Genomic DNA, 9,759 nt, shown 5'->3' on the forward strand with positions numbered 1-9,759 from the left:
TGATGAGTAAATGAATTGTGCCATCCGTTCTTTAATCAGATTGCACATTCAGGTGTGGTGTTTTAAAGAATAAACAAATACAAGATATTTTCTATGGTAAAAATTTAATGAACAAAGAAAGTAATTAATTGACTAAATATAAAGAATACATTTTGTTATCTTAAACCACATGTAAGGGTTCACATAATATTGTATGAACAAAAATAATTTAAATCTTATAAATAATTAAATATTTACATAGATAAATAAATAGATCAGCATGGTCATCTGTATGAGATTAGTGTCCTCAGGGTTAAACACAATATTCATTAGTACTCTTGAAACATTTGACAAATTGATTGAATTCAGGTCATGATTACAACAGAGATGAGAGTCTGTGACATGACAGAACACATGGAAGTGTGATATTATCAGTCAGTGAGAAACATTTCCATGTGGAACCAGGTGTCATTCCTCACTCCTTAATCTTTCTCCCAAGTTTGTTGATGAAGAGAAGGATCTGGTGATTTCTGCTCTGACGATCTCCCAGGCACAAGGGCTGTATTTCTTCTATTGCAGATACAGAGTGATTCTCTGGAAGTATCTCCTCACAGCCAGCGTGGAGTCCTCATTCATCAGGGGAGTCTCTTCCACCCCCACCTCCTGTGTCAGACAGGCTTCCAGGTCGGTCAGCTGCTGATAAAGTCCAGTGTAGAATTTGTGTAGAAGGGTCTCATCCCAGGCAGCAGACGAGCCCTCTGTGCTGAAGAGGTGGGAGATCTGCTGGATCATCTCATGGCCCACAGAGACGGCTTGAGCCTTCTGGATCTGATTGCCATAAATCACCTCCTAGGGGAATCCAAAGTCATTTCTGTCCTTCAGGCAGGAGAAGGGGGAGATTCTCCTCATTTGTTCCAGGAGCATCAAGACCCTCGTGTTGCCCAGGCTGTGGGTGTGAGGCAGGTCACAGCCCAGAGAGCAGATGGAGTGGCAGCTGAGCACCACCAGGGCCATCAGGAAGGAAAAAGGTAGAGCCATTGGGGATCTTGCAGATACTGCTGGGCTGGCTGAGGTGGGTGACCTGTGACCCTTGTCTCTGGATTCTATGAAGACCTTGTTTGTGCATGTGTCTTAAATAGGGCCCATGCGAGTTTCTATTTTCTGAATGTTTCCCTTACTTTCTACTTCTGTTTTTGCTTTTCATTTTGCCCTCTCCACATGGATGAGAGAAGCATTTCTCAACCATTTAGCTTTCATTATTGCCTCCCCTTCCCCTGCCCCAAGCGCCCTTTCAGATATTTTTTCCTAATTGAACACCCATGAAATTTTGACAACACAGATATGTTGTATGTCTATTTATGTAGTCTCTTTATATATGCCTACTTTATACATAGAAAAACAAAGTGCAAACATTACTCTTTTTTTTTTTTGCTGAGGGGGATTCACCCTGAGCTAATGTCTGTTGCCAATCTTCCTCTTTTTGCTTGAAGAAGATTTACCCAGAGCTAACACCTGTGTCAATCTTCATCTATTTTATATGTGGGTCTCTGCCAGAGCACGGCCGCCAATGAGTGGTGTAGGTCTGCACCTGGGAACCGAACCCGGGCCACCAAAGCAGAGTGTGCCAAACTTAACCACTAGGCCACGAGGCCAGCCCAAGTTTACTCTTTTCATTAATGCATGATCAAGAATGATTAAAAAATTTTAGCTAAAAGTTAAAATTAAAAGCTATTGACATTTAATTTAACTTCATAATTAAGTTTGCGGAGCAACTTGTAATGTAATATATTTAATTATATAAATAGTAATGTATCCAATTACATATTCAAATAAAAATGTATATGAATACTTCATAATAATATCAATAAATAGATATACTTAAAACTCTACCCAAACTGCTTAAAACCATTGAAAAAATAAATTACTTTCTTAGCATGTATTTTTAGGTACTTAACTTTTAATTTTGCTTCATATGAGAAAATAATTTTTAAGTTCACTAGCTGCTAGATATTTATCTAGCTATTGTCAACATTTTTTTGTTTTCAGCAATTGACATAATTATTGATGTGCTGAATAACTTTAGTAGAATTAAATCATAAAATATACACGATCTGCATTTAATTCTCAAGTCTGCTTTACCCTTGGAAGCACTGAGGCTCATACACATGCAACATCCACAAAAAGCCAATGGCAGCTCATAAGTAAGTGAAGGCTACCTCTCACAGTATGACATTGAGATCAAACAAACAATGGAGGGAAAGTCCTCCAGTGAGCCATCCATTCACCATAGGTTTATAGCACTGATCTCGCACACATTTTGTATATCTCCCGTGAACTCAATGTCAACACTTCTTTTATGGTACACAAGAAAACCCAACGAGGAAAATGAGTACTAAGAAATAAGACTTTTTTGGACAGGGTTGAAATTTGGAGCACTAAAAAGCAGTGTAATTTCTAAGATTTGTTCATGCCCACTAGAACTAATTTTTGCACCACTGGTAGCAATATCATCCCCAATGAGAATGGGCAATTTAGAAACATCATCAATTTGAATCTTTCTTGTATGTTTGCATTAAATTTCAAATTTCCCAAAGAACTTTCAGAGGTTCCAATTCAAGTTTTTTATTTTGAAAGAAAAGGAAAACATCTTTGCCCTTAAATCAAAACTGCATAAATATTGATTATTACTGTGTGAAGAATTAACTTTCAGCTCTGATCCTGAACTCTGCTTTATTCCTTTTATTTTGTATAGGAAGTTAAGTTACCTCAGCCCTCTTTAAATGGTAGGTGCTATAATCTGAATGTTTGTGTCCCTCTCCCTCCCCAAATTCCTATCTTGAAATCCTACTGCCTGATGTGATGGTATTAGGAGGTGGGGCCTTTGGGAGGTGCTCAGGTCATGAGAGCCCAGCCCACATGAATGGAATTACTGCCCTTAAAAAAAAGTCTCCAGAGAGATTCCTGGCCCCTTCCAGCTTGTGACGACACAACGAGAAGTCTGTGACCCAGTAGTGGGCCCACACCCGACCATGCTGGAGCCATGATCTTGGACTTCCAGCCTGCAGAACTGTGAGCAATAAATTTCTGGTTTTTTAAGACACCCAGCTTGTGGTATTTTGTTATAGCAGCTGGAATGGACTAAGACAGTAGGTATGAGACCATCTTAGGCAAATTAGCTCATTAGTATGTGGACTCTGTCTAATTCGCTGTGTTAACCTAGGTGCCAGGCCCAGTGTAATCACTCAATAATTTTTACTAAAGCAGTTTCTCAGATTTTCTCTTCCTACTGGAAGGTGTTAATGAATGACGAAGCTATTTTGCCTAATTGTGGTCACATTGGCAAGGATTATTATAGACATTGCTAATATTTCCAGTCTACTCTTATTGAGTCTCAATAAAGCCTACTGAGTTCATTGCTAAAACCACTAGGATTCCAGTTTCAAACATGCTTATGGCTACAGGGATTCAAACTGCAAGGGCAGCACGATTTTCAGCCTCTTCCTAGCACTATGTTAAACTCACCAGTATGACCTCATTTCTAATTTGCCCTCTACTTTGTCATTATAGCAAATAACTAGCCTGGTATCATTCACAGAGCCACATATCTAAACTCAAACTCTCCCTGATTCACACAGCTCACAGCAACCAGACAATTTACCACATTACTTTTGAGGTGGGCAGTAGCCTATGTCCCCAAATTATCAATCCTCCAGCTATCCTGACCTTGTCAAGTATGGACAAAATCCCCAGAATGTGGGTGAACTGTAAATAGTTGGCACATAATTTTTCCATTACTCAGAAACCTAGGCTTCAAATCATTTGATAATCTTTAGATGACACTGGTAAAAAGTCAACCTGTCTATATGATGATAGAGATTATAGAATGGATCGATTTATTTTAAATAGCCAAATAAATTTTATTATTCATTATTATTCATGATTCAATTTAACTCTTTATATCATTGAACAATTAAATGCTCTAACTTCTGAAATGAGCATTGGGATTTCCATAATAGATGTCTTCTTTCCAAAAAATATATGTTTCAAAATTTAATAAGTTTTAGTAGTTTATCCAGTCAACACATTTTTATCACATTTTGGGTTCATCCTAATTATCACATGCTGAGAATACAAGGCAATTTCACCTAAACTATTATTGTTCATCTATCAAACACTGGAAGATGAGCATTTTTTCTTTGTCCATTTGAGGGAAAATATCCAATTTTTGCATATTCCCTTTTCATGTAGCATTTTACTCTGCAAATTTAGTTTGCTGCCCACAGATTCCTTTTATTTTCATCTTCATGTTAATGTGAATAAAGGGATGTGAATATGATTTAAAAAATGGACTATAAAATGTTTCTATATAGTGTTTATAACGCCAGATATCTTTGTTTCTCATTTCATGTTTCCTAGAAAGTAAAAGTCTTCTGATTTTGCATTCCAATGCATGGGAACATAAAGAAAATAAATGTATGTCAAAATGTGATAAAAATGTAACAAGAGACACAAGGGAAATTAGAAAATATCATAAGACAAGAAAATGAAAACACAACATAGCAAAACTTATGTGATGCAGTGAAAATAGTGCTAAGAGGGAAATTTACAGCTGTAAAAGCTTACATTAAAAAATGAAGAAATATTTGAAATCAATGACCTAACTTAACAACTTGGGTAACTAGGGAAAAAAAAGCAAACTAAACTCATAGTTAACAGATGGAAGGAAATAATAAATACTAGAGCTGAAATAAAGGAAATAGAGAATAGAAAAAAAAATCAATGAAGCTAAGAGTTGGTGTTTTGAAAAGATCAACAAAATTGACAATCCCTTAATGATAGTAACTTAAAAAAAAAAGAGAAAACTCAAATAACAAACATCAAAAATGAAAGAAGAGACATTACAACAGATACCACAGAAATACAAAGGATCATAAGAGATTGCTATGAACAATTATACACCGATAAATTGAAATATACAACTACCAAGACTGAAATCATGAAGAAATGAAAAACCTGAACAGATTCATAACAAGCAAGGAGATTGAATCCGTAATCAAAAACCTCCCAACAAAGAAAGCCTAGTACTAGATGGCTTCACTGGAGAATTCTAGCAAACATTTAACAAATTAACACCAATCCTTCTCAACTCTTCCAAAAAATTGAAGAGGAGAGAACATTTCCAAACTCATTTTATCAGGCGAGCATTACCCTGATATCAAAACCAGAAAAAAAGACTACAAGAAAAGAAAATTGATGCAAAATTCCACAACAAACTACTAGCAAACCAATTCAGCAGCAGATTAAAATAATTTTACACCATGACCAAGTGGGATTTATTCCTGGAATGTAAAGATGTTACAACATACAAAAATCAATCAATGTAATATACTACATTGACCAAATGAAAGGGAAAAAAGCATGTAATCATCTCAATCGATGCAGAAACAGCATTTGACAAATTTCAACACTGTTTTATGACAAAAACACTCAATAAACTAGGAATAGGCAGAAATTACCTCAACATAATAAAAACAGTATATGAAAGACCCACAGCTAACATTGTACTCAATGGTGACAAATTGAAATCTTTTCCACCAAGAATGGGAACAAGGTGAGAATGCCACTCTCACCACTTCTGTCGAACATGGTACTTGAACTCCTAGCCGGAGCAATTAGGCAAGAAAAAAAAAAGTCATCCAAATTGGAAAAGAAGTAAATTTCTCTCTGTTCTCAGATGACATAATCTTACATGTAGAAAACTCTAACGATAACACACACACAGTTTTGGAACTAATAAATGATTCAGCAAACTTACAGGAGACAAAATAAACACACAAAAATCAGTTGTGTTTCTGTACACTTACAATGAACAATCCAAAAAGGAAATTAAGAAAATAATCCCATTTACAATCGCATCAAATGGAAACAAATACTCAAGAATAAACTTAACCAAGAAGACAAAAGACTTGGATACCAAAAACTATCAAACATTGCTGAAAGAAATTAAAGAAGAGATAAATACACGGAATGACACTCTGTGTTCCTGGATTAGAGTTGATATTGTCAAAATGTTCCTATTACCCAAAGTGATATACAGATTCAAAGTAGCTTAAATTCATTTTTGTAGGTGTCTCTTGACTGTAGTGGCAATTACCTGCCCTTATCCTGAGATTCTTTGGGGACTCCTCACAAAAATTGACAAGTCGTCATTTGTTTCCTGTTACCTCCACCTATTTCCATGGGATACTGGGCTCCATTTCAGTTTGATTTCCAAATTGTGGTATGTACTAATTGGAGCACTACCTCAGGTCAAAGCCAAGAGTTTGTATTATGAGTCCTTGTTCTGCGGTTTTTGCCTGCTAATGTCCTCACTCTTCTTTAGACACTAACATGGCCGTATTCTTTCTCTAGTTGCCAGGGACAGCTTTTAATGACATGCCTTATTAGCTCTTTAAATACCTCCCCACAAGTCTGTAAAATACCTGTGTGCAGAGAAATCATCTTACCCAACCTTGTTTCCTATGCATTTTGCCCAGTCCTTACCATCTCAGGAGCTCAATCAATACACATGAGCAGAATAATCATTGTAATAATAGGAAAATAATAATACCAATATGTACTAGATAGCTATGATTTGAGAGGACAATATATCTTAAGTTTTTTTTTTTTTTTTTGCTGAGGAAGATTTGCCCTGAGCTAACAACTGTGCCAATCCTCCTCCATTTTGTATGTGGGTCGCCACCACAGCATAGCCACCAACCATGTTGTAGGTTGGCTCCCGGGAACCGAACCTGGGCTGCCAAAGCGGAGCTTACTGAACTTAACCACCAGGCCATGGGGCCAGCCCTCATCTTAATGTATTTCTTAAATTCTTCATGGCTTTACAAGGGAAGTTACAATTGAATATTGTGTGAGGTATTTAAAAAAAAAAAAAAGAATGGTGGCAGGGATATTTTCTTCATGTTTATATTTTCAGTACTTAGAACATGAGGATGAGAATCAGAGCCTGGTCATGAATGGAAGACTCACTCTCCACTTTTATTTCAATGATTCTCAAGTACCTACAAGGAGCTACATGATCATACCTTCCTTGTCTCCCTCAGGGAGTAAGGAAATAACCTGAAATTTACTAAGTGTTCCCAGATGTTGTCTCTACACTTGTGGCCATTTTCTAACTTTAGCCTATGCCTTTGGGAGTCAACTTGAATGCTTCTTTCAAAGAAAGAATCAATGATCCTGTGAATTCTCACGAGTGACGTCCATGTCATCTCCACAGTTTAAATTGTGGATTCAGACTTTGGGTCAGCTTTTCTTTTTTTTCCTTTTTTTTTTGTAAAGTGTGTGCAGCAAACACATTGGTTATTTTTTTCTCCTACAAAAAGCGTTAATACAAATAGTGCAAAAATAGTGAAGAGTGGTCTTATTCACTGAACTTGTCTCCTCTTCCATTAGTCACCTGATTGCTGTCTATTTCCCAACCTCTCTGCACTTAGGAATCCCATGAAAAGAAATTCAGGCCAACTAATGTGAGCAGAAGTGATATTGCCCTGTATGGTCCTGGCCCTTGAAAACATCCCATGTGATCCACTTCCTTTTTCACCTTACAACCAAGTGGAATAGACTCAAGTACCACAGACAGATTGGGAGTCACATGTTAAATATGGCAAAGTCACAAAATAGAGTGTACTCCTGAATCACTGTTTAGAGAAGAGCAAACCAGAAGAGTCATCAGATCAGGAATGCCTGCATTGTGCTCTTCTATGAAGGAAAGATAAATTTCTATTATGATCAAATTACAGATAATTTTCTGTTTATCTGTTACAGCAGCTAGCATTTACATAACTGACAGATATCTTTAACAACATACTATCCTGAAGAAACTTTCCATAAAAAATTGGACTTTATATTTTAGAAACAGCAAATACCCTCAAAAAGCTTAAACATTTAAAAAATTATGTCATAAAATTATTTAAGAAAGTAGATCATGTTCTTCTCTTTAAACATATTTTTGTAAATAATGATGTATAACATTTTTAAAATAACCTGATGATGTTGGTTTCAGATATTTTTCAGCTGGTGCAGAAATATGAGTTGAGACAGCTTTGGGGGGCTTAGCAAACAATAATGTAATTGATGAGGCAGAGTCACCAGTATAACTTTCTTATTTGCTGACTTTTCTTTGAGGATTGTTACATGAGGGAAAGGCACACTTCCATTTGCTCTCTGACAACCCAGGCACAGGGGCTAAATTCCTTTTCCTTCAGATAGAGATTGATTCCTTGGAAGTGCTTCCAGACAACAATTCCCAAATAGGGACAAACCAGATCTTCTTCTTCCATCTGCTCCAGCTGCTCCAGGCTCTGATCATGGCTAGAGAGTAGTTGATCGAGGAGGGTCTCATTCCAAGCCGCACGGCTGTCCTCTGTGTTGAAAAGGGTGAAGATCTGCAGGAGCATCACATGGTGGAAACAGGTGCTTGCGTCCTCTCGATTTGAGTGATATTCTCTCTTTCCCAAGAAAATTTGAAGTAGGTTCTCGCATTCAGCCATGACTGAGAGGGGATACTTGTCAGCTATTTCAACAGCATGAAGATTTCCGTTTTCTAGGCTATGGATCCAGGACAAGTTCCAGCGAAGAGAGCAGGCAGGGATGGCGCAGAGCATCGCTCCTGCCGCTAGCCAGTGGATCTGGGCCATGGAGAACTCCGGTGATTCACCAGTCGGCCAACAGGAGGCGCGCAGGCTCCGCTGAGCAATGAGCGCAGTTTTCTTCGCGGGCTGCCCGGAACGCGGGATTCTCTAGGCGGCCGCCAGAGGGCGCGCAGGGGCCTCCCTGACGCCCGGGATTCAGACGCGCAGACGTGGGAGTTTTGCTTTCAGTCGTTCGGGCCGCTGGAGGGAGACGCGGTCGGGGCCTCGGGGACCCATTTTGCGTCGCTTTAATAGTGAAGAAGGAACCTCCCTTTCCGCGGCCCTGACTGCTGAGGAGGGAGCGTGGCGGCGGCCTCGCCGGGGACGTGTCTCTCAGGGGGCGAGCACAGAAGCCGGCGTTTTCTGCGCTTTCGCCTGAGTTTTGCGCTTTCCTTTCGCACAGACACTTCAGCGGGGCCATTGTTACAGCGAACCCGTTTCCCGAGGATCTGAGGCCGGAATCCGAGCGGGTTGAGTCGTGTTTACAGGTTCGGGAGAGTGTGAGGGCGAGACGCGGGGACAGATGCAGAGACGGGGGGCCGGGGCCGTGGGCCGCGGCGGGTGCCCCCCACGTGCTCGGTGACTCTCCTGGTGACTTGTCAGCGCGACAGCGGGAACGTGGTGGAGGACAGTATTGAGAAACTGAAAAGTGGGGATATTAGAACTGCATTTTATTAAACTTCTGATATAAAACATTTTAATATTAGCTATAAATTTCAAACGTAAAATTCAAAAATATTTTCGACATTAACTGTTAAAACAGCATTGTATTAAACTTCATTTAACCTTACTTAAACTATATTTATACCAAAACAACAATTTAATATAATTTTGCTTTCCTAGCTTTAATGGAAGTAAACTCAAGAATATTTTCAAGATTACTTCTTTACTTTTTTTTAAGTGAGAGAATTGCCATGTTTGACACTCCTGATTCTGTGACTGTATTAAATAATTGTTATTTAACTTCACCTTACTGAAAGGACTTTCACAGGACCCCACCTTGACTGTATTGTTCAAAAGAAAATTAGTGTTGTGTAGAAGCAGTTTAGGACATTTAGCAGGTTGGGTCTTTTAATTTTCTTGGGTAAGG

The 9,759-nt window shown here is 38.5% G+C and overlaps 2 pseudogenes; both read right to left on the reverse strand.

Annotated features, from left to right (window-relative positions):
• Nucleotides 1-447: 447 nt before the first annotated feature.
• LOC131420118 (interferon alpha-4-like) lies at nt 448-1,017 on the reverse strand (annotated as a pseudogene).
• Nucleotides 1,018-8,168: 7,151 nt separating this feature from the next.
• On the reverse strand, nt 8,169-8,675 carry LOC131420121 (interferon alpha-14-like; annotated as a pseudogene).
• Between the last annotated feature and the right edge of the window lie 1,084 nt (nt 8,676-9,759).

Source organism: Diceros bicornis, chromosome 22 (assembly GCF_020826845.1).
Source record: "Diceros bicornis minor isolate mBicDic1 chromosome 22, mDicBic1.mat.cur, whole genome shotgun sequence".
In the NCBI taxonomy this organism is placed as follows: domain Eukaryota; kingdom Metazoa; phylum Chordata; class Mammalia; order Perissodactyla; family Rhinocerotidae; genus Diceros; species Diceros bicornis.